Below are 26,380 nucleotides of genomic sequence, written 5' to 3'. Positions count from 1 at the left end.
TTTTATTTCATCCGCGCTCATTTCTTTTCAAATGTAAATATTTAGCCACATGCGTCTGAAACTTGTGTAGACTACACTTAGAGACCACTTAGGAGTTAGAAATATCAAGGTTACTCTCCCAAATTGGGTAACCGTTCTTTATCTCTGTATAGTAGGCTGCTCTTTGATACGCTCGTATTAATTTAAACAAGCTCTTTGTGCCGATAAAAACGAGTCGGATCTTTTGTTGAGTTTTTATCGCGTCTGAATATAGCTAGTAAGTATGCATATTTTTAGGCGGAGTTATCTGTTGCTGCGGAGGTATTGCAAATATTGCGGAATTTATTTGTATCTTTAATAGATTTCTTTTGGATTTGATGTTATTTTATACACTGTTTATATTGAAAATATTGAAATACTAGACGCCTCAGTGCTCGTCATTCTTTTTTTCGTTCTGTCTGGAGAAATTTGTGCTTTCCTGATCTTCATGATATTCTGTTTTCAGTCCTCGCTCCGCGTTTTTAAAGGGCGCGCATGTAACGCCACTGGAGTTGCAGGCGTCCATAGGCTACGGTGACCGCTTACCATCAGGCGGGCCACCGACGTGGTATTAAAAAAAACCCTCTCTTATCTGAACATTGGATTTATACCACTTAATCCAGTGGTCTCATTATGGCCTAAAGGACCCTAAGGTCCCTAAGGGCCCGCTGGAGCCGCGGAAAGTGCCAAATTCACCCAATCCGACCCTCAAAAAGGAAGCGGGAGCTATGTATATGCTATATATATGTCCAAATGTTCTTCTCTGCAGGTCGCATTTCATAACCGATTCTCGTGAAATTTTGTGAGTAGGTTCAGTCGTTAGGTATAATTTTTCTGTCATTTTGTTTTTTTTTTAATGTCAAAATGATGGAATTTGTCATCAAGGACTTAAGTGCCAGTAAGGGTCAGATGTCACTTAAGACCATTGTCAGTTAGCTGTTATAATGACTCAACGGAGTTATTTTTTAATTTTTATTTTTTTTAAGCTTATGAAGCACATCGCGAGGTCTACAGCTCACAGAGCCACTAGTCTAAAAGGATTTATTGGAGGAATCCAATACCTAATCCTAATATATTCTGAACTCTCTTCTTCCTCGTTCCCTCCTTGCTGAGGATCGCGACCACATGTGATTTGTCTCCATTTTGTGCGGTCATAAGCCATGTGGACTGCACGGTGCAAACTGCCGCCAGCCGACCTCTTCACAGCGTCCAATCATCTCATACTTGCCCCACCCCGAGCACGTTTGCCATTCATATTCTGAACTAGCTGCTCAGAATACAAAATGCATCAGGCATCACTGTGCGGCAGATCAGCAAAGATGGATTCTTTGTTATAATTTCGTACAGATTAGGTAGGTACGTATCTAATCTATGTGCAACACGATGCATATGATAATGATATATAGCGGCCTTGACTGCACCTTATCTCCTACTTCCAGCGTCACACGATCGTGATATACTGAGTTACTGACACAATTTTTATACTTCTTACCTATTTGAGACTTTTGAGAGGGATTCATGATTATACATAGACTATAATTGTGTCGCTTGACTTCAAACTCGGGTAAATTCATTCAACCCTCTCAGCAAATATCTACTCTATTACCTTTTCTTAATACCATAGTCGCATAATCTGACACATGGATTTATCCGAGTTTGAAGTTAAGCGACTCAATTATAAAGACTCGCGCTCTGGTGAAACTGAAAATTCCCTGGGCAGTTGTTTTTGACCACAATTTACTAAGGGTTTGTCTCCCACCAGAAATATATTCAATAGATAGAGGATTAGGATTTAGGATTCTTGCTCCGGAAACCTTAGACAACTGTCCTCAGTCATTGCTACTTATCGTAGATGCGGATATAAGAAGAAAATAAAGGAAAGAAGATTCTTCCAGGAAAAATTAAAAGAAAGTACTCGAAGGGAAAATGTGTTTTGGAAAAAATGCCATTTGGATTAAGAAATGTACCTTGGTCATAAAAATATTATGGAGATAACCCATAAAGATTTAATATCCTAAATCTGATGAAGAGCAACGAAGTACCTTAATAATGAAACACCTGTTTAAAAATATATAGAGGGGGCGATGCGTTTGTATGTTCACTCACGGCCATGAGAACTATAATCGAACATCGGCAGACATACTGCAAACATGTCTGCAACTCTGTTGCTAAGTGTCTTGTACTGAAATATTTGACTTTTGTATTTACACACATTTGAGCTACTTCCTTTTAGGTTTTGGTATGAAGGATCTCTTTATTCCAACGTCTATCGTAAATATTTCTACATGTATAATTACATAATACTCGTATTATACTGCATTAAAGAAAACGAAGCAACCTTGAGTAGATACTGATGATTTAATAATCACGAATTGTGATAACTGTATGTATGTCACTTTATTGCACGTAAACATATTCAATAAAAGCAAATCTTAAACGGCAAATGCTAATTTCTAAAGAAATCTATTCCAGGTTATTTTAGAGAAAATGAGAAAGACTTACACATATTAATTTAAAAGTAACGACAAAATAACCGAAACCAACGATCATATTTTGGGTACATACTTACAAGTGTAACTGTTCTTACAGAATTATTATCTGTCACATCACAAGTAATACCTCTATAATATAATAAACTTTCCATGCTTTAAATATTAATTTTCAAAAGCTTCTCCCTTCAAAGATATAATTAGTATAATTACCTATTAGGTAGCTATTTCATTCCGCTTTAGCATTTTCTCGGCTGCGTAATACGATAATTTCCGCCCTCTTTGAGTATTTTTATTTTGTTCTTGTTAAGTTTTCTGTTTTTTTTCTGTGTTTTTCCTCCATATCTCTAGAATTTTAGCTTTTTTTACCTTGTTTCTAGTAAAATTCCACTGATCTTCTCATAATATGTTGCTAGTCCCGTTACTTGAGTTGAGATAAGTGATGCTTGATGCTTCCTTCGTATTTATCTAAGGTTCATTATTCGGTCAAGGGTGACATCGAACGATAAGCGTTTCTGTACTATTAATTGCACTTCCTTAGTTGATTAATGATTCAATTGATATTACGGGATTTTGTTATTCTTCTTTACCATTAGTTTTCTGTAATTTTCCCTAATTTTCCAACCGGAGAAAGTTTATGCTAAATTTTGGACATGCATGGATACTATTTTATGTCTAAGGCGCTGGCGTCAATCTCTTGAATCTGAAGTAGATAGGTATTAGGTAAGTACTCCTTACTTTACCGTCCGTACATTTACAGCGTAGAGTCACGTCCTCACGTCACGTTTTTTTATCATGCAGTTATGTTGCTGGTCTAGCTAGCCTATGCACCTAGTTCTATTTCTTGTTTTGAACGTCCAATTTGAGCCGGCCGGCCTTGAGTTGATTCCTGCCCGCGACGGAATCATTATTTAGGTATATTTTGTTTTCGGTTTTTATGATGAGTAATCTGCTGTTCAAGGCTGCTTGCAGAAACGGTATCTTTGAAGTACTCACAGTTTACTCATTTGTTTTTTTAATTGTGCTTAATCTACAAAAAACTTCTCTTTTGAGCTCTATCTTGATGATTAGATTCAAATACTAATGGAATGCGATATGCAGCGTTAAAAATACGTCGTCGCTTGCAAGTGTAAACACTAAACAGCCTTCTGCACGCGAAATTTTCGCACCTGCAGCATACATAGCCGTTTCTTTCCGCGCCTGGGGATTTTTCGTGCAGTAACGCAGTAGTGTAACAGCAATGGTATTAGTGTGTCGGATGGTTCGGGTGGCCGGGTCGGGGGGTGGGGGGGCCGACTGGGAGATTTGGAGTTGGCCTTGGCAATGAACCGGCGGCGCGCACACTAGGACGCTAACGCACACCAACGCTTGCTCCACGAATGGCCTCCCACACCGGCTGCTTAGCAATTTATTATTGTTAGGGCTGTGTTAGATGGTTCCTTGTCAATAATTTTGGATTTATTGGGTCCAGTCCATAAGCTCAAAATTACCAGAATCCACCCTCGAAATCTTTCATGGAAATTTCTAGGTATAGCTCAAGGAAAGCACTGATAATTACTTAATTACACAGCGAAGCTAAGTTAAATTTCAAAGAAATTAATCCAAAGCTCTTCATTCAATAGATAAAAAACAAGGCTGCAAGATAAACAAAATTATTCTTCAACACCCAAGGAAAGATTGTATAGGTCATGGCCAGGCGCAGTCTTTTAAACAAATATACTTAGATACCTACCTCCATTATTTATCACTTGTCGAGGAAATGGCACTAGTTCTTGTACACACACATACGCAAACATATCTATGAGTACGCAAAATTTTACCTACAACATGCATTATGTGTGCTGCCTTCTACATGTAATGATATTTCGTTCTTTTAGATCACTTCAAACTATTGTATTTAATAAACTCTATAGATATCCGGAAGACTCGTCTGTACTTAATTCCCGCCATTGAGAGAGTCGGCTCGTTGGGTGGACGACATCCGGAAAATTGCGGGTTACTTCTGGATGAGATTAGCTCAGGACCGAGACAAGTGGCGTACTGGAAGAGAGGCCTATGCTCAGCAGTGGGCGATGTAGGGCTGATATGATGATGATGATTGAGAGAGTCCAGCTGAAGACGCTCGAATTCGGCCTCTGCCACTGGAGCGCTTGGTCACTTTTTATTTTTAGCATATGGCATAATGTTTATAATTGAAAGAGTTGTCTGTCAGACAGATCTGTAGGTATGTATGTCTCTAGATTTTAAGTTCTTAAACAATTCCAGAAGATTCTGTAAAGGAAAAGGAACTCATATCAGTGGCATCACGGCGTCACAAAATCGCCTATCCGAGGATAGTTCAACAATACACTATTAATCATTGGTGAAGGTGAATAAGTAATACAGAGTCTGTATTACAGATTACAGACAACCTACCCGATGTACGTAACGTACCTAATAGGTTTCACTATCCAAGAATAGGTTTATTAAAGCACTCTTTTAATTGGCGAAACTATACTTAAACTAATTTATTCGATTTACTAATAGTACGATGCCACATAATTTTCTACAAAGTCCATGCCATGTGTCAACCCTACAGCCAAAAAAGCAAGGTCTGCCGGCGCGGCGGTGCCTGCCCTAAGACAACACATACATAGGCAGCCTAGGGCCGCGCTATCGCCTCCCGGACTGCGACTCATTTGTTTTGAGCTGATTATTCGGAAGCCTTATTCCAAGGACTTAAGGCCCAGCAAGGGTCAGTGAGCGTTGCTGTTATTACGCAGGGCACAAAAGAAAGAATCGATAAGGAAGACATTTGCGTTTGTTAACCCGAAAGGCATATGTTTGTTGTAGTTTAATGTGACTGCTACATAATGCCTTAATTATGTAAAGTTACGTATACTGCTTTATATAAAATGTATAATATCTGGATTGTCTAGACTAAAACAACACATAGGTACATAGACTACGCAGCCTAGGGCCGTGTTAACGCCTCCGGATACTGTGACGCAGTTGCTCAAAATATGCGCGATACAGAGGGAACGATCAATAAGGAAGATTGTTCGCAACTTCGCAGTTACAGTTTCATAACCCGAAATTCGTGAATGTCTAATTAGAAAACAAAGGCTGAAGGACTGCAAATATGGCTGGTCTCTCCGACAACTACATATTTGCGGCGTTGGCGTTTCCGGTGAAGTCCCTAGGGCCGTGGAGTAGTGACGCCCATATCCTTTTCCGGAATTTAAAACAGTTGACGGATATTCGTGGCCAGTCTAAATTAAAAGAAATATTTAAATATGACTATTAAATTTAAAAAAAATTAAACCCCCTACGCTAGGTATACCTATGCCAAAAAAAAAAGCAATTTTATGCTAAAAATGCCTTAAGTATACGTATAATTTTTGGAAAAGAGCTGATATTTTGACGACCGGTCTGGCCTAGTGGGTAGCAGTGGCGGCGCGTCCATAAAAGCCGATCCCTGCCTATGAAGCCGATGGTCCCGGGTTCGAATCCTGGTAAGGGCATTTATTTGTATGATGATACAGATATTTGTTCCTGAGTCATGGTTGTTTTCTATGTATTTAAGTATTTATATATTATATATATCGTTGTCTGAGTACCCACAACACAAGCCTTCTTGATCATACCGTGGGGCTTAGTCAATTTGTGTAAAAATGTCCTATAAAAAAAATAAAAATTCCTCAAACTGCTGGATCAATTTCTATCAAACATAGCCAAGAACCACCGCAAAGATACATTCATGTAATTAACACCTGGTCTAAATCGGCCCATAGGCACAATGGTTGTCGATTTGCGGAAAATGCCCAGTATAACTAACGAATCGGCCCATCGGTTGGAGAGCTACGATGCGACTTTTTGCGTCGGGGCAGGCGTGGCTCACTCCGCGATTTCGTCGCTTTACTACAGGTAGCTAAAAGTACATCCATTCCACACCAATTTTGGTGGCTAGCATAAGCCGCGCGTGGCGCTGTCGCCACCTAGCGGCCATATCTGTCCTGATAACAGACGCGTTTTGTTAGAGAGTGAGTCTTCTGTACCTAGCACTATTATTTATTCTGTGGTCGGGGGTTAAACATTGGCGCCAAACATAGTATAATACCTAACACACCTCTTTTGCGTCGGGGGGTTAAAAATAGGACAGGTTAGGTACATATTGGTAAACATGAATGGCCTTAGTACCTATGTTGTTATTGTTATGCTAAGTCGATGAGTCAATAAAACATTGATTGTTGATGCTCTCCCAATCTACGCAGCTACGGTTGAAAACACGCAGAGATCGAGAAGAAAGACGTAAAGTCTGACCAGTAATATGTGATCATTGTCAAGAGGGCGCTGTTATTCTCATGTATAGGGTGACTGTTCAGTATAGTATGAAAAACTTAGTTCGAGTGAAATTCCGCAACATGGCGCGTGATCATTTATTCCTGGTCAGGCTTTACCTATATGTGATTAGAGTTTCCCAACATGGAAGACAATTTAACACAAATAAAATGGCCTTACCAGAATTTGAAACCGGGACCTCCTGCTTCGTAGGCAGGGTCACTATTACCGCGGCGGTGGTGGAATGTCATCGATCCCAGTGCGCCCTCACGAACGGCAGAGAGGGTGAAACGCCGGAGTGGGTAGGGCCAAATTCTCCCCCTCTCTTGTCAGGAGAGGGGAAAGGAGTGGCGAGCCCCACACACCGTGCGTAAACGCATTCCCACTCCGTCAAAAAAAAAAAAAAAAAAAAGGGTCACTATTACCGAGTACCGACTAGGATAGGAGGCCGTATAAGTGCCCAACATCACTTCTGAGGCTGAAGCCGGGGATATTTTTAACCCCCGACGCAAACAAGAGGGTTGTTATATGTTTGACGCCAATGTCTGTCTGTCTGCCTGCGGCATCGTAGCTTTCAAACGGATGGACCAATTTCGGTGCGGTTTTTTTACGTGAACGCGGTGTTTGATAAAAATCTATCCAGCAGTTTGATTAGTTTTCTAAAGTGATGTAACTTTACCTATACCTAGGTGATTAGAGTTTCCCAACATTAAAGAGAATTTAACACAAATAAATGGCCTTACCAGGATTTGAACCCGGGATCTCCTGCTTCATAATAGGCAGGGTCACTACCTATACTGACTAGGCTAGGAGGCCGTATTTATGTGCCCAACATCACTTCTGAGGCTGAAGCCGGGGATATTTTTAACCCCCGATGCAAACAAGAGGGTCGTTTTATGTTTGACGCCAATGTCTGGCTGTCTGTCTGTGGCCTGTGGCATCGTAGCTTTCAAACGGATGGGCCAATTTCGGTGCGGTTTTCTTTACGTGAACGCGGTTTTTGATAAAAATCTATCCAGCAGTTTGATGAGTTTTCTAAAATGATGTAAGGTATTTTTGGTATAAAATAGATTATTTTGGCGTTGGGGGTTTTTTAAATGTTTAATTTCATAGTTATTGTTTTAATTATCTGAATCGGTAATGAAAAATTTGAGCAAGGAGACACATGGTAGACACATGGTTATGTAAAAAGCTTTCTTTTTAATCAAAATCGCTAACAACCATTTTTCCTAAATACCTATCATTTTAGTATTTAATTGAATATGTTTAGGATACCTACAGTATGTCTACGGTCCTCGTTTTTGTATGGCTTCGCCTTGACTGTAAGATTAGTACCGGGCGTGAAATACCAATGTGTCTGCGTTCACTCACGCGCAACTGCCATACTGACTTCACGCAGAAAACCTACACTTGTAAAGCCGCGGCCACATTGACCGGAGACGCCGTTGATTATCGCGATAATTGACACTTCATACGGCCACACGGGATTATCGCCATAATCAACGGCGTTTCCCGTTAGTGTGGCCCCGACATAAGGTCGATGTGGAGAAGACCTAAGAGATAAAGCCCCATTTACACGGCGTAAGAACTTGCATGTAATGTAACATTCGATACATTACTAAATACAGACTAAAGTATAATGAATTCAGTCGAGCGACCAAATACCACAATGTAACGAAAATCGCATGCAAGTAGTTGATCTGTCTAAATAGGGCTTAAGGGAAGACCGTCTACCAAGCTCTTTCGTTGCTGTCAACTCTTGCGTTTGTACCTAATGTAGCTACACTGCACAGTCCACTAACATAAGATCGGTAGCGCAGGAGTGAAGCTTTTCCTTTCTGTGTCTGAGCGACGTAATAATACGTAAGTACATATACAAACACTTGCCATTTGACGGTCTTCTCTGCAATATGTACATTTTATATGCCAGTTTTCTCCACATTGAGCTTGTATCTTTGCAATAAGGGTCAGATTAGTAAGTTAACAGTGTGGATGTCAGGGCCTCTGTACCTACTTTTTTTTATCACGTCGGTAGCTTATATTATTGTCAGACACAACAAAATGTGTTTTTATGTCACTGACCTAAATATTTAACTTAATTAGTGTTTGGATCAAATATTTTCATACTATTTTATATTACAACGATTAGCAATTTGATAAGTACAAACGTCAAATCTCATTAAACCCGTTGCTTATATACGCGGTAGTAATTATAACCAATTATTTCCTTAAGATAATAAAACACATCTCTAATTATAATTAACTAATGATAACCTCGAACTCATGTTTGCGACAGCAGAAAATATATAAAGGAAAATGTAAATGCATGCGCCGGCGCCAATAGGGATCGTCAGCGGAAAATACCCCATATCATTGGTCCATCGAAATTAAGCCAATCGGAAAAGCGCAAAGGGTTTTAGATGGTGCATCGAAAACTACGCGAACCTCGACTTTAATGCGATTGTTATAAAAGTGTGCGTGATGTGCAACGGCGACGCAGTCACGCCCCGAAATCCCAACTTTAATGTCAAGGGTATAAGGGCGTTATTACCAAGGGACCAATGCCGGAGTGCGTGCCTGATGGTGGGGGGAGGCGTGGTCGGCGCACACGCATTGCGTGAGCGTCTGACAGTGCGTGGACGCCGCGGCGTGGCTGTGGCTTATAGTCGGTTTAGAATTTGTACCACGATAACGTAAGAGTTCGTATTTGGATCGCGTGCTATGTAAACGTAAATTGAGTGTCACGGTTTGCGCATTTTTGTTTTAAATTTAATATTTTTGTATTTGCTCAAAGACCGAATTAAATCGGACTTTTGGATTTGGAATAAAGTCGTCAAAAACTACAGTTTTTGAGTAAAGGATTGTAAGAAAAGTGAACATAGATTTTGGAACATTGGTATTAGTTTCTTAGTGAAGTTATCACAATGTGCACAGTCGAAGACAGCTGGCTTTTCTCCAACTTTGCTAACCTGGATTTGATAAAGCATGAAGTAAGATTTAAGTTTTATTCTTATATCGCTTAGTTTACTCGTAGAAATATAAGGAGATTTAGCTAATAAAAGACAAGCCGTTTGCCTCATTTAGACGGTGCAAGAACTCCCATGCGATTTTCGTTACATTGAGGGTTATGTTTTATGTTACTAGTTGCATCGATATGTATATCGTCCGATTATATGTAGGTAGATATTTACCGATCGTTCTTAGGTGAACGAATACATTTTGAAGGAATCTGTCTAATCCTTTAAACCAGGCTAAGGGATATATATTTCCCACATACATCACTTGAAACATGTGTTCTATTTTCGATCAGTAAGGCTGACATTCGAATGTCATTCTTGAAATGTCAGCATGGTAAATGTCTTGAAATGTCAGATTTTTCGCCATTTGTGGACCATGTAGAGCGTTTAAATCATTTTTCTGATGGCAACTGTACGGTAGGTACGTGGTAGGTAGGTAAGGCAGGACGGCCTCCTCGGTAGTGATCCTGAGTGCCTACGAAGCGGGAGATCCCAGGTTCGACTCCCGGTGAGGGCATTCATTTGTCTGTTTATCACGAATATTTGTTCCTGAGTTATGGATGTTATATAATTATATAGTATCTAAGTATGTATTTATCTATATATTAGTTTGGGGTTAGGACCATCTGTGTAAGATTCCATAAATCCTTTATTCCAATCATTAACAGATTATATTGTAGTTACTTAATCATGACATGAAAGTACCTAATGTCATTACTAGTGGCAGTGTCTAGTCCGTATAAGAGTTCGAATGTCACACGAGGCATGGAATTTTCCCACTTTTCCGTTTCAATATTTGCAATTTTGCTTGCAATTGGTTCCTCTAAGTACACAAATTTATAAAATACTAACTAGATATATAGTAGATCTTAACAATAAAGGTTTCGAATTGACAATGATCAGTGTAGATGATGGTACAGTCGCCATCGGCCGAGGTGCTCAAAAATATCTGAACACACACACTCAAACGCCTTGACAATAAAGGCGTCTCCAGATATTTGTGAGCACCTCGGACTACAATGTACACACAGTCAGCAGCAGAAGTTGCTAAGTGGGCCAGGTGTTCAAAATGATATTGATGCGACTTTATTGTTAAGAGAATAAGAGCGTGTCAAGGTAATTTTTAATACCTCGCCCGCTTGGCAACTTCTGCTGCTGTCTGTACAAGATAATTACTCGTTGCCCAAATTGACCTGCCGTTATAATTATGAGTAGGTAAAAACACACAGCACCACTCTCCACCCAAATAAATAACTCGTAATAAATAGAACTTTTTGGTATTTCCAGACATATTATTTCTCAATATAGAACCGTCATATACCTAAAAGCATAAATGTTATGCAAAAATGCACGTGTGTGTAAATAAGAGTGAGATATGTCATTGCGGACGTCGGTGCATTCACCTTAAAACTATCAAGGCTACAGATGCATTTACAAAAAAGGCGAGTGTGAGCAAAGTCGACTTAAGACTGGTAAATAAAAAAACTATTTAATAATCGTTGCCAAAGAAAAAACACAGACATTCTTATATAAGCAAAACATACATACAGTCAGCAGCAGAAGTTGCTAAGCAGGCGAGGTGTTCAAAATTACGTTGACATGCTCTTATTCTCTTAACAATAAAGTCGCGTCAAGATCATTTTGAACACCTGGCCCGCTTAGCAACTTCTGCTGCTGACTGTACCTAAGTTATTTTTGTACAAAAACGTTTGCTGCTCGTACAATATCGCAATGTTAGAAATAAGTGAAAAATGGAAAATCACTGCCTCGTTGGAGACGCGAACTCGCGACTCCGTGATATATCAGCCCGTCGATATACGGTCAGCAGCAGAAGTTGCTAAGCGGGCGAGGTGTTCAAAATGATCTTGACGCGACTTTATTGTTAAGAGAATAAGAGCGTGCCAAGGTAATTTTGAACACCTCGCCCGCTTAGCAACTTCTGCTGCTGACTGTACCAACTGAGCTAACATTGCTTACCCGTCTGCAGCGAACATTTGCTCCATATCTTTCTTTGCAACATATGCCTCTTGATGGCACATAATATTATATAGCGACATCTACCGGAATTTTTAAGTACAGCTCTTTACCGGCCACCGAAGTCGTTAAGCTCTTATTTAGGCATGTAGTGTCTTCTTCATTCCCCTGCCCTTATCCCACGTTATGTGGAGTCGGCACAACATGTTTTTCTCTTCCATTCTCCTCTTGTCTTTCGACACCTCAGCACTCACTCCTTTCTTTCTCATATCCTCTTTCACACAATCCATCCATCGTTTTTTTGGTATTTAGTGTCTGTTCTTTAAGTACTTGTCAAATTCAAACAAATAGTAACTTACTTATTCAGCAGTAACATAATAACTATTCAAATGATGGCAGAAACCTGACAATAAAACCCTCTTTAAAAAAAACAATTTCACTGACACTGTTAGCATTTAAATTAAACATTGAACTGTCTATGGCATGTCAAAGAGTAAATACATTTTTAATACAACTGTTGATCATATTGTAGCTGTTAATTATATAGCTGGATTAGAAAAAGTCTCCCACACACACGCATGCTAGAAAATGGACAATTAATTTATACTTATCATCACAACAAAAACTCACTAATTACTGCCACAATTCAGAGCTATAGTTAACCGTAGTAGTATACAAAACAAGGTTGATTTTTGTTTGTAATAGGGATGTTGCCTGTATTTAAAATAAATTATTTCACACCATGCACGAAATAAAGCCTCAGAAAATGATTAGAATAACGTAACCAGCAGTTATTTCTATTTATAAATCGGATAGAACTAAAAACAAAGTTTTGTGCGGTACACTAAAAAAAAGTAGGTGACTTGACGGTGACGTCACTTTTTCTGTTTTCATATAAATTTCATAGTGGAGTGGCTAATTGTTATGACAGTTAGAAAAAAGTAACTGACTTGACTAGCAGGCTTACGATATGTCTTCGATAAAATATAGTATTGTTTCATGGGGCTGATCTTTGAATTAGTAATGAGATTAGGAAAACTGTATTGTCATAGGACAAAAGCACAACGAACTCGAAAGGCAGACGTGACGTAGTTAAGGAAAGACCTAGCTGGATCACATTACAACAATCGACGTTTTTAGTTACCGTAAAATGGCCCTACTTTGCACTAAAATTTGTTCCAAAATCTAATTGAAATTTTATAATTATACCTATTGTAGTAGAGTTGAACCAAGAGAAGTCTGCAACGATTTTGATAGAACACGCAGTGCAAGTGTTATTTTAAACGTCAAACTTCTATGAAATTATGTCGTATAAATGACACTTGCATGGCGTGTGCTGTGTGCTATCGAAGACGTTGCAGATTTATCTTGGTCTAACTCTAGATATGTTGATATATACTTATGCCGATTTAAAGTAGACCAACACTACTGCCATATTGTAACTCTTAAATGAGGTTGTGATATAGTTTTCATATATAACAACTTTTGGAGCACAATTACCCAGTGGGGAGCAAAGTACCTAGATTATGTTTTCTATGTTTGTGCTAATAGAGACATAAACGAATGAATCTCATTACAAACACAGGTAAAACAACAATGGAGATAATAATTCTAAATTTAGAATAGAGCTGATAGGTTTATTTCTCTCCAAAACTTGTTGTTGATGTGTGCCGTGCCCTCTGGCCTACGCGAAACACGAAAATCGAAATTTCGTTATCTGCCTCTCTATAACTCTTGAATATTCGAGCGATAGAGAGGCAGATAACGAAATTCTCTCTAGCCTCTCCTCACGAGCGTTATCAGTATTTCATTCTCAAAGAGTTTGGGGGTTTTGGGCTACCCTAGTCCTTAGACATGACCTAGTTTTTTAAAGTCACTGTCATTTGACCTACAACCCAATTAAAGAAGATTACTTGGGGATTCATTCACATGTTCATCAATTTCTACATTGGCAGAATAAATGGTTCTCACATCACATTTTTAATGATACGACTTAGAAATAATGATAATTATTTCGATATATTCGGCAAAAATGAAGTAAAAGCCGACATCTAACGGAAAATTAATACATTAAACGTGTTTGAAACAGATAACGAGTATTCAGCATTCGTACAAAACAGTACGTATTTACAATGTTGACAATTATATACCAACATTATCTGCTGGATACTGGCGCGATAACATTTGACCTCGCTGTTACATAAATAACACTATTTATATATATATTGCACAAAATAAATTATAGGCTTCGGTGACAGTTATTCCTTCAAAACTACTAAATTACGTCAAATATTTAATTCTTTTTAGTACAGTAGATGCCTCCTGTAATAATGTCTGTCTGTGTTTCTTTATAATACATATGATATAATACTTCATCTGATCATGTGTGGAACCACCTTTTAGAATTTCCAATCATTTTTATTTATCTCCTGCAGCTAATCCATTGAACTTCTCTCTCTCTCTCTCTCCTTCTCTCTCTTGGTCTTCTGTATGTCTTCCTGTGGTACTTTATTCTCATTTATTTCTATTAGTTTCAACGTTATCTTTAGCTGCCTTAGTTTTGATTATTTCTGTTCAATATATATAATATCTTTTTCCTATTTTACGTCATCATCATTCTATATTATAGATAGGCCACTGCTAGGCCTCTCATCTCATTGTAAGTACAAGAGGATTCATAATTAATTTTACGTCAGCACCATATATTATTTCAAGTGACTGGAATTAATTCTTGTCCCTCTGTGTCATGGATAAGTAGATTAAGTTTATATTTCGTGAGTTAATTGATATTTCTGACCTGTGGTCGAAGTGCTTGTTAAAGTGTAATTTATTTTATTTGTTATCAAGTAGCCCTCAACAGAAATATCTAGAGAAGCGATTTAGGGTCTTTTAAATTTTACCTGATTGTTCAAAAGCTCAATTCCACGGCTGGAAATTAAAGACATCATTCAAGTCTCATATCAGCTCCGGGATGTCTGACAGTATCCGTTTCATTCGACTTCTCGCCGCTTTGTCACATTTTGCGAAGCGTGAATGCAAATACATTTCAGCTATATGAAGTTAGCTATAGCTTATTTGACTAAATAACAAACCATCAGTTTACCTAAAAATATTTACCACTCTTGTACAGTTGCTAATTTAAATACAAACTAAATGCAATATAGCGTGAATCATTGGTACTGTTCGTGTAGGTACTATTGCAAATTCTGAATGATGTCTAGACAAGTAGACATTGATAGCGAAATTATGATGATCAATTCCGCCTATGGTGCTTTATTAGCATTTGTCTGTCGAATTTTAAAGACCTTGCCTGTCGTAAATTTAATGTTAAATCAAATGTCTACTGAGATAAACTTTGAGGCATATAATATAACATATATATATGATTTTCTTAAAACTGTACATACAATACAGCTAATAGTACCTACATAATTTGCAAACACGGCATACAAACTCGAAAAATATCACTTACTTATACCAACATACCTTTATACGAGCTTTTGTAAAATAATTACAAACTGATATTGACATAAAATTTGTGGCATATGGTGTTGCCTTGAGAGATTCCCTTAAAAACGCCGCATTTTGTTAAACTGCTGTTGTCAAAGCCTTTAATCGAAAATTTGACACGGAATATATCAAAAATGTCGGCGATCTTTTGTCATGCAGTTGATATTCACAGATTTGATTTAGTTAGATTTTTAGGCCTCGCCCCGCGTTGCTGAACGGGCGTCCTGTTTTGAATTCCGTTGAGATAAAAAGAGTGAGTGAAAAACGGCGAAGACAAAATTAAGGCTTATTTTCTGATATTTAATTAAACGTAAATCAAATCTTTGAGTCAGAAACGCAATAAACGATGTTAAATTGCCGATTGTTATTAGCAATGATACGTTTACAAACGAGCTTGATGTATTCTTTATCAAGACAACATTCCTTTACGTCGCCCTTATGTAACTCGCACGTGCAGCGTTGTTTTAAATCTAAAAGCGCGTGGCGCCGTGGCACGTCGCGTTCTGTAAACAAATTGTATCGTCCTTGCCTTACGGTAAAATTGTCCAACGTTGTCTTGCGTAATGTCGCGTTATGAGACCGAGATTCCAGAGAAGAGAACCTTTTTCACATTTTAATCCTTTTAGGCTTGGATATGATTTGATTTTACAGGTGGGATTTGATTTGTTTGTTCTGTATTGTTAACGTATTTATCGCTTACTTCCTACAAAACTTTGTTTTCGTTGATTTGAATCGCGTCCCAATGTTTGTGTGTTCAATTTATTGTAGTCATTTGAAATTTAGATGTTTCTAGACGTGGCTGGTCGATTGCTCTTGAACTTTTTCTGCCCTCATGTTTTTAATTTCGTGATTTAAACTTTGCTTCGTTTTTATAGGTCTGTAGTTCACTGCTCCTCCTCCGTCTGCGTCTGAAATAGGAATATAGACATTTACATTTAGTTAGACGCCTACATATATTTACCATGACGCTTTATGTTAAGTAAGGTTAGTTCATAGAAAAATTCTATTACGTATAGCATAAATTATTCCTCTCAACAATTTTGTGTTGATACATGAATACCTATTTGCTATTTGCAGCCCCGTAGATGTTTTCTAGACGCCAACGTTCTTGTTTTCCGCGGCGGGACGTAGGCCGTGCCGTAGGTCGGGCGCGGGCGAGCGGTCGATGGCCCCGCAATGTCACCCCGCGGCGGATTCGGCCCCCACCCCCCAACGCCTTCCTCAGACTGCGTACTTCATCATTTCCGAACCGCGGCGTCTTAGATTGAGCTTCTTTGTTTAAAGCGTTATATTAGTTGTTTCATTTATGATGTGGTACATTTGTTATGCGCCTGAGTTTGGTTTACTTAAGTGTTGCAGACGTCTGTGTGCCAGTGTGTCATATGCTGTCACTGACCTATTAATGTCGTTTCTTGTTGAACTATTACCAAACGCAATATTACAATTGTCTGTAAGAAAGAATCGCTACTAAATGTAGAGCTTTCTTTTATATTAATTTTCCAGGTTATTCTGAAAGCATTATCATAAAAGTAATTCGTTTTAGATCCACATACACAAAATTCTAAATATATACGTCTAAATTAGTTTACTCATTGGAGGTTATAAAAAGATATCGCCCTTTAACGAAGTTGATTATATCATTATATTACATTAAATCTGAGGGCAAGATTACGTTAGTTAGTTTGATCCAGTTTCAAATGAAATATTAAAAGTTAGAGATCTCTTGCTCTCGGTGATTTTCTAGATTGTTCGACCCGGTTTCTCGAGATTTTACTTTGTAAAATGACTAAACTTAATATAAATTTGTCTCTGTTCTTATCACTTCTTTCAATATATTCGTGGTAAAACCATTTATTCGGCATTTATTATTTATGACGCGAGCTTTGTTTGAGGTAGGTTTTGCTGTATCTCTTGGGTTTTCAGATCTAATTTTGGAATAAGTGTGGTCCATTCCTTAATATCCAGATACCATATTTTATACTGAAAATTCGGCTTTGTCCCCAATTAACTCCATTAATTCTTAAAAGTGGCACATTTTGTGGGGAACGTGTCAAATGTAAAGCATGTATTACATGTATAGTATGTTGAGGTGGGTCACGTTATATGAAAGATGATGCCTAATCAAATTCCTTTGAGGCCCGGAATCTTGGCGCGTGAATAAAATTTTTGTCTCCCAGTTCACTGTTTCAGGAAAATTATAAATTTGTGGCCTGTGTGTAGTGTGTAGTCCCAAACCTGTGTCGTCTCAAAGTAAAATTTACTGATAGCTCTAAAATCCATGGTTTGGAAAAGCATGGTTGAGGTAGGTCGACCAAATTCGAATCAAAACCAATCATCTCCATTAAAATTCCGCTTTCTCCAAACCGCTAATCAAAACCCAAGAGATCCGGGGACCGTTTCTGCTCACATGTCTCACACCACACGCACGTTGTGGTAGGTCATGTTATATAACGACGCAGGTACAGATCGTCCGCGTGATATTGGGCGTTGTCGGTCGCCGAACCCGCGCTATCTGCGTTATTTGGCCCGCTGAATGTCGTCGCAATGTCACGGGTCACAGACCTAGCGCTGGCGGCGTTGCGTTCCGCCGCGTTAACTATTGTTTTGTACGTCTAGTCTGGTTTTCGGCTGGGGCCTGGATATTTATCTTTATCTTGTACTAGCTTTTGATTGTCATTTGATTTTTTGTAGTTATCTGGTTTCTCTTCTCTTTGTTTTTTTTTTGGCTTCAATGTTTAGAGTTTAGGATTTTGTTAGGTATAACGTATTTTTAGCTTGCCTTCTTTTAAATAACATGAACATAATTATTTAATTATTGGTATTGTTTCAAATTGGGTAATACTGACCTAGCACAATTATATAAAATAATCTATAGTTACGTCATATTTACCATTTACCTAAACGTTATCTTTCGGTATTATGTTTCCAATAAAATATTTATTTCCTTTATTGTCTTCTTCACTACCTGTTGTTTTTTCTTTTCTGTATAATTAATTCGATTGATTTGAAGAAGAAGAAGAAGAAGAAGAAGAAATACATTTATATATTAATATGATTAATATGATTAATATGATTAATATGATTTGAATATGTATTTACCTTTAGTACCTATGTCGTATCTTTAGTAGGTATGTTTTCACGAATTTATATTTGTAGATTATCATATTATCAATGTATGTCTACTTTGTTGAGTTTGTTGTAGTGTTTACATTTTTTGCTAGGTTTAAATCTAGAATTGGATCTTACTTCTTGCTCTGATTAGCCTTCATTTCTATTACCACAATGGCCAAAGCCCAAAGCTTTTCCTAAAGTAACCTCATAACATAATACACAAATCTTATTGATACCGCCATATCATCTCCAGGGTCCTTCGTCCCTCTGTCACTCCAGTGACAAATATCCAGTTACGAAACTGATCTACCACACTTACAAAACGCTTCACTCGGTCTCTGGGTCGCGGCGACCTCGCTCGCGCCCAAACTCGCGTCGGTCAAGGCCGGCGTCTAGACACCCCCCCACCACCCAGTACGTCCCCCCTCCCACGCCCAATCCTTACTACCTATTTTTACCTTGACAGCCTGGGCTGGGACCTGAATCTATCACAGTTTTAGTTTAATTTGTGATGACACTGAATATAGGGAGCTTTATAATGTTATGTACTTCTAAATGTCGCAAGGTTTCTCATACAACATTACAATATCACAAAATATTAATACTGTAATAGTGTGTAATTCAGTTGTTCAAAACATCTCTTTTATCTACTTTTACGTTTACAAGATAAACGATAAAAATATGTCCGTTATTATTAAATCTCCACAATTTGCTTTTGATAGCTTACAACTAGGAAGGAACTTCATTTTGCTTGTATGTAAATTGAATGTTGACGTGTAAAAGTGCCCTTGTGGCCTATTTGCTGAATAAATGTTGAAGTTTGAAGTTTGAATTTAAATATGATATTTTTTTAATCGTCAACTATAAAAATAAAGTTTTGTAAAAAATTCTGATTTGCACTGCAGAATGCTGTCTGGCTAGGTACTCTCTGGCTGCGAAATTAGTTTTTTTGTTGTGCTCATCGTTTTTAGGTTAGACTAGGTCAGTATTTTTTGATTTGAAATCAAGAATTCACGATGTCATATACGAAAGAAAAAGTGTCAAAGGCCTCCAAAATATTCTTTTTGTACATGCTCGTTACATACATTTAGACAATTTCTGTCTTCCTCATTCTATCTATCTCTCTCTTCCCAGGGATGAAGGCCAAACCGAAGCCTATTCAATTTCTACACGAAACCTAGCCTGGGGATTTTCCGCGCTAGTATCGATTGGAGCTTCCCCTTCTTTGTCAATGTTGGTGCCTAGATACGTAGCATCCACACATTAATGACAATGTGAACCTTATTGTGAAGACGTAAGGTCTAGGAGTGGTCAATTGTTTCTATTAATACGTGTGCCTACTGGCGACGGAAGTTCCTGTACTTTCAAAATTTCATACTTTTATAAGTGTGAATGGGTTGAAATTTGGCGTCCATATTCATAGTCGCTACTGTCGCTAGTACCATTAGGCAAAACTGCAAGTTCATATTAAATATAGGTAAGAAAAGTAAAAAAAAAAATATCGACCACACCGTCCACACCTTACCTTATACCACATTATTTTTGTTGAGTTCCTTCAAAATTCTACTAGACGACCGGGGGGCCTACCGCGACCCACGTTCGACGTGTTTCCTCCCTGTCACACTTACGTACGTATTTACAAGTGCGATAGAGAGGCAACACGTCGAACGTGATTCGCGGCAGGCCCAGGTTTCATTATCAACAACATTGTTTGTCTCGCACCTGCCACAAAAGGCACCTGCCTAATACCAAATTTATTCTAAACGCCCAATCACTACACACACAATATATATTAAGTATTGTTGGTCAGGTTATAAATGTGACGTCACCCCGCCTGTGGCCTTGAGACGGTGCACATACATACATACATGTGTATTGGAATGTTACTGAATTGAAGTAACGACATTACACTGTTAAATAGGCCAACGCAAAATTATACTCGTAGTAAAAACTACGAATATTTAATACTGAATTTTTAATCGATATTAAACTTTCGTGAGACATGTTTTAAATTGTTTATACGACAACGGTTTCACTCACTTGAATCGCGAGCACTCGAGCCTGAGGAAGGACCCCCGACGGGCCCGAAACATGTCGCCAATAGCGACTAAAAAATTCAAGTGACTGAATTTATAAGTTATAGTAAATGGCAAAATTTCATGAAAAAAATCACACGGAAACTAGACTAGGCCCCGTGCATGAACTATATAATAGGGGGCAGCATAGGAGCCGTAAGATTTTTGGCGCGAGGCGTAAATGTGTCGTTTATGCTTCCGATGTTAGCCCACAAGATGGCGGAACCTACTATGCACAAGGAAACGTACCGACGAGAACGGTAGATAGTACTTTGGGAATGTACATGTGCACATATGTTTCCGATACAGGCCACAAGATGACAGACCCTCCAACGTGCACCGTCCCTATATTTGCATGGGCAGACCCCGGTATCTGAATCAGTTGAAATTTGGAGTACCATCGTAATTCCGGTGACAATGTAATCATATGCTAACATGGAAGTGATCTGATGTTGTAGTCGGTAGGCAGCCAAAGGAACTCCTCGATTGAAAAACTCAAACACATCGAGCTTAGGCTCATTAGAAAGGTCTCAAGAAGTACTCGATAGACATGCAAATGAGAAGAAATACAGTCAGCAATAAAGTGAGTGTCACAAATTTTTTTTCTTGACAGTTGTGTTTAGAGTTAGACCAAGAAAATTCTGCAGCGATTTTGATAGCCCGCGCAGTGCAAGTAGGTATTATTTTAAACGTCAAACGTCTATGGAATTATGACGTGTAAATAAAACTTGCACTGTGTGGGCTAACAAAACTGCAGACTTTTCACCATCCTCTAACATGAACTTGCAGTTTTATAAGGTAGGTAACATGGGCGCAAAATTTGAACCCATTTACATTTACACTTTGAGTATGAAGTTTTGAAAGTAGGCAATCTTAAGAACCTGGCCTTTTTTGGTACACCTTAACACGACACGTACCTACATAATCCATTTCTCCTTTCTCCAGGTCTTTGCAGGTACAGTCGCCACCAGATATATCGGAGCGGCCAAGGTGTTCACAATATCTGAACGCGCACTCAAAAATTCGCATTGACAATAGAGGCGTGCTCAGTACGGCTACCACCAGTTTTGACATTGACAGATACGCTCGCGTCTACGTAAATTACTTTCTATACATCTCGCTTGCACTAATATGCGAGTACGAGCGAGATGCATAGAAAGTAAGTTACTTAGACGCCAGCGTATCTGTCAATGTCAAAACTGGTGGTAGTGGTTCAGATATTTGTGAACACCCTGGCCGCTCCGATATATCTGATGGCGAGTGTACAACATACATAAATACCAAATACTGATTAAGATACCGACACAAACAAGTGCCGTTATCTACTCTTATCTAAACAATATAAAATTTGGCGGGCCACGTGACCGCCAAGTGTTGGGGCAGGTCGCCATTATTAGTTTATTTATGGATCGCCCACACTTGTTTCGTAAACCATATTGGAAAGACATAAGAGGGCGTCCATTAATTACGTGGGGGGGGGGGGGGATCTCACGGAGAGAGGGGTTACGGCAAGTATCACGTAATTTTTCCGGGCAGAAAATTGTGTGAAAATGTGAGAAAATCAGATTAATTTAAAGTAAAACATAATGTAACATCTAGTAAATTTTATTCAATAAACTACAAAACACAACAATTCAATAATAACTTAGACTATCTTAAGCCTAGTCAAAAAGTCCCCGTCCCCCCGAGTCGCTGGCGCAAATGTACCCATTACACTAGCCACGTTACCACGTTGATTGGCGATGGGCAACCTTTGCACCAGGTACGAACCCGCGCGGGCGTCAGACCCCCTCTCCCTAATTCGACGTCCCACTTCCTATATGTTAAATAATGATTTTTAAAATAAATCCTACGCATTATCGGAATACTCATTTTGAAAGATCCCACGTAATAAATCTCAGGACATCCCGCCAGGAGGGGTGGGGGGGTCGAAAATCCTCAAAAACTCGTCACGTAATCAATGGACGACCCGTAAGGTTCATCGGTGGTCAGTGTGCTGTTACGACATCTGAGTTAGTCATGCTAGTTTAATAGATATATTAGTCATGCGGTAGACGGATGTAGTTTTTCGCGTTGTTTTTATAATATTGGAAGTATGTTATGGAGTGTTGAAGACCAGAGATACCTGCAAAATATTATTTAAGATTTTCTAGGGTTACCGTACCCGAAGGGTATAAACGGGACCCTTTTACTAAGACTCCTCTGTCCGTCCGTCTGTCCGTTTATCTGCCTGTCACCAGGCTGTATTTCATAAACCGTGATAGCTAGACAGTTGAAATTTTTACAGATGTATTTCTGCTGCTGCTATAACAACATATACTAAAAACAGAATAAAATAAATATTTAAGTAGGGTTTCCGTACCAAACGTGATTTTTTTTGCCGTTTTTTTGTGTAATGGTATGGAACCCTTCGTGCGCGAGTCCGACTAGCACTTGGCCGGTTTTTTGATCAGGACATGTTGACACAAAGATCATCTTCGATTTATTAATATTTTAGGAGCTCCTGGTATGTACGAGTAGGCAGGGTCACTACACGTCAACATGTTTTATTTAACATTATTCAATGTGTTAGTTATTTACGTTAAAATATAAGTCGTAGTAAAAAGCTGATAAATATTCAAGTTTAATTTACAAATCCGCTGTGTTTTTTCCTTGAGCATGCTTGAAAGTGAAAACAAAATGACACATTGCATGGAGTCAAAAGCTAGAATTTAAATATTGTTAATACATTCTCCATCAGATATATCGAGGCGGCGAAGGTGCTCACAAATATCGGAACACGCCTTTATTGTCAAGGCATTATAGACTTTATTAAACTATATTAAACTACCCGACAACATGAAAAATATTGATATTGATATTGACCTGATATTCTACTCTGAAATCTCTGAATAGGCCTGATGACAAATTTTGAAAACCCTTTTAATATCGTCGGTACACTTGTATTAGTTCCGAAAAACACTATATTTCAGTTATACTCATAAGATTTAACATAGATAATTGCATTTTATTATACCTAGTTTAAACTTCGCGCGAAAACGCCTCGCATGCCATTTGTGACGTCATCATTTAGTTGGTGGTAGGGTGGTAGATATTGTTTACATACTTACAGTTACGAATTTCCCTTGAATCCGATGATATTGTTAATTCAGCACCATATATTACGATTAGGGATGATAAATACATTACCAAAATTTATCACAATAACTCATTTTACACAAAAACTCTCACACGGTTGCAGTTTAAGATGAATATTTAGATACATGTAAATTTTGAGTGAAAATCACCGAACGCCGGTTTTACTTTTTAATTTTTAATTTTTTCTAGTTACGACAGCCGACATGGCAATGATAGTTCCATTCAGCCAAATAATTAAAAAAGTTTGTTGTTGAAATATCGTATTATTTAGCATTTTATTTAAATAATAACAAATAGATATCTACTTTATATCGTGTAATAATATTTTTTGGACGTAATAAATGTTTAGTGGCGAAATAACATTTTTTTTGCACCTTTCGAACTCTTTGGTGCCCACGTATAGATTTCGGTCAATGAGGTTGTCTATGTTGCTCTAAGAAATATGTTATGGATTGATGACGTCACTGTTTGGAACGTTTCTGATTGGCGTTTCAGTAAAAATGGCCGATTGGAGAATTTTGCACTTTTATTTTATTGAATATATTAATAATCCTTCAGTTTATACTGAGATTGGGCCATTTTTTAGAATCATATTAACATATATGTTTCGTTGAAACCATTATTTCCATGATTCTTTGTTACTTGCAACAGGCCTATTCACATATGGACTTTTTGTTCGAAATAAACTATTATTGATTGATTGATTGATTGAATTAAAAAATGGCTGACTAGAAATGCCTTTTATGACATGTCAGAATATTATAAATATTATAATAATGATTCAATGGTAATTTAATTTTATATTCTATTTATTTGGATATTTGAATTGAGTTGATTATTTCTATATTGTTTTATTTTATTTTAAGTCATGAATATTATTTTAATGAATTGTAATTATAATTATAAATATTGACGTGTAAAGTTTATAATTTTATGAATAAAATAATATGAATATAACTAGAGTGCGTGTTCAGATATTTTTGAGCACCTTCGGGCGACAGTGTGACGTAAAAACTGTTTATCTCCCTTGAGCACGAAAGTGAAACCAAATGACGACATCACGACACAATGACAGTCGGTATCATATTATTCATATACAACGCTAGCTTTGCCGTCCTATCTCAACACCCGGCAACAGAGCGATAGTGTTTTGGCACTAGTGCGAAAAACGCTAGGGTTGAACCAATAGAATGTACGTATCGTATGTCGCGGTTTTTTTCCTAATGGTTTGAAGAATTTGCCGTAAGCGATTCGGATTTCAGAGGATAAAATTATACGTTTTGATATTATGATTGTAATAGCACATTCTTAGAGGATATAACCAACGGAGACGCCATGTCTAAAATTTTCGGTACAAAATAGTCTGCCGTTTTTTGCGGGGGAGGGGCACGTCAAATGTATAGGTACTTACGTCATGTCAGATAAACGTCAGTCCATACATATGGTTGACATGTGGTTGACCATTGGCCGCCTATTTTCGACAGAGGGGAACGCCTGTTAATGGCGGCTCCATTGTTAATTACTCCGAGAGCACATTAGAATAAATATGTTAATTTGTCAGTTGGAATATTTTTTTACAATAATATTTTCGTTGTTCACTCTCGTATTATTTGCAATGCATTTTGAGACAATACGCTAATTGCATTTGGCACTTAGCAACAAAACACCAAAATCCCTTCTCAGACAAGCAAACAAAATGAAACTGACGACACACTGTAATCAATGACACCGGTTTAAAATTATCAGGCCAATTCGAACCGACGTGACATCAGAATTATATCTCAATTATGTAATTTAGTTATCTTGCGTCTCGCTCGCGCCAATATATAATAATATATGTACGGAATTACGGATAAGTACGAGCGAAATGCATGATAACTAAATGACATCGTTCTGATGTCAGTGTAACACCAAAGATATTTTTGATGTCACGATGTAGGTACAGTCGCCGTCAGATATATCGAAGCGGCAAAGCAAGTCACAAAAAAAAGTAAAAATTATTTAAAACACATAAATTAACTGGTATTTAAAAATTACAATTTCGTACATTTAAAGCAATGCCAATCATGGTTGTACCGGTTCCCACATTAGGCGTAGCCTGTCTCGTAGGTAACCAATTCAGCTACGAATCATCAGTGACTTGATTTTTGCGAAATGCCAATAAGACACTATTACTTACATTTAATTAAATTACTAGACGGAGATGGCGGGACGACCTAGACACCTTTCTCAGTAACTGGCCAGAGCAGGCGCTATGTCGGGAATCGTGGAAGACAAGGGGAGAGGCCTTTGCCCAGCAGTGGGACTGGGACACCTTAATACGCTAGCAAAAAAAAAACTAATAAATATCGAAACACGCCTCAATTGTCAAGGCGTTAGAGTGCGTGTTCACAAAATTCCGCTCCGCTATATCTGATGGCGATTGTAAGTTTGAATTGGCCTGTTTAACATATTCAGTGCCAAAAACCCGACTATCGGGCATTTTATGATTTCGTTCCCATGCCGGACGACCCGATAGTCGGTATCGTGGTACTACAGCTTTATATGACGAAATTGCTGGCGCGGATGTCTTGTTTGCCTTGGCAATGAATGTGTTAAAACACCTGTATCAAAATTCTCACACACACATATCAAAAACAGACAGCACACAGCGGCAGCCCTGAGCTATTCGTTTATCTAACGAAGGTGAGCGCGCGGGCGCCCGGTCGCTGAACCGCGCGACCTACCG

General features: G+C 38.2%; 1 protein-coding gene across 1 annotated transcript in view; it reads left to right on the top strand.

Annotated features, from left to right (window-relative positions):
• Positions 1-26,380, top strand: part of LOC134799156 (steroid hormone receptor ERR1) — a 59,807-nt gene that overhangs the window by 961 nt on the left and 32,466 nt on the right. The gene's annotated exons all lie outside the window — the stretch shown is intronic.

The sequence above is a fragment of the Cydia splendana genome, chromosome 18 (genome assembly GCF_910591565.1).
Source record: "Cydia splendana chromosome 18, ilCydSple1.2, whole genome shotgun sequence".
NCBI classification, from domain to species: Eukaryota; Metazoa; Arthropoda; class Insecta; order Lepidoptera; family Tortricidae; genus Cydia; species Cydia splendana.
The sequence above is the reverse complement of the archived record's forward strand: the minus strand, read 5'-3'. Positions and strand labels throughout refer to the sequence as shown.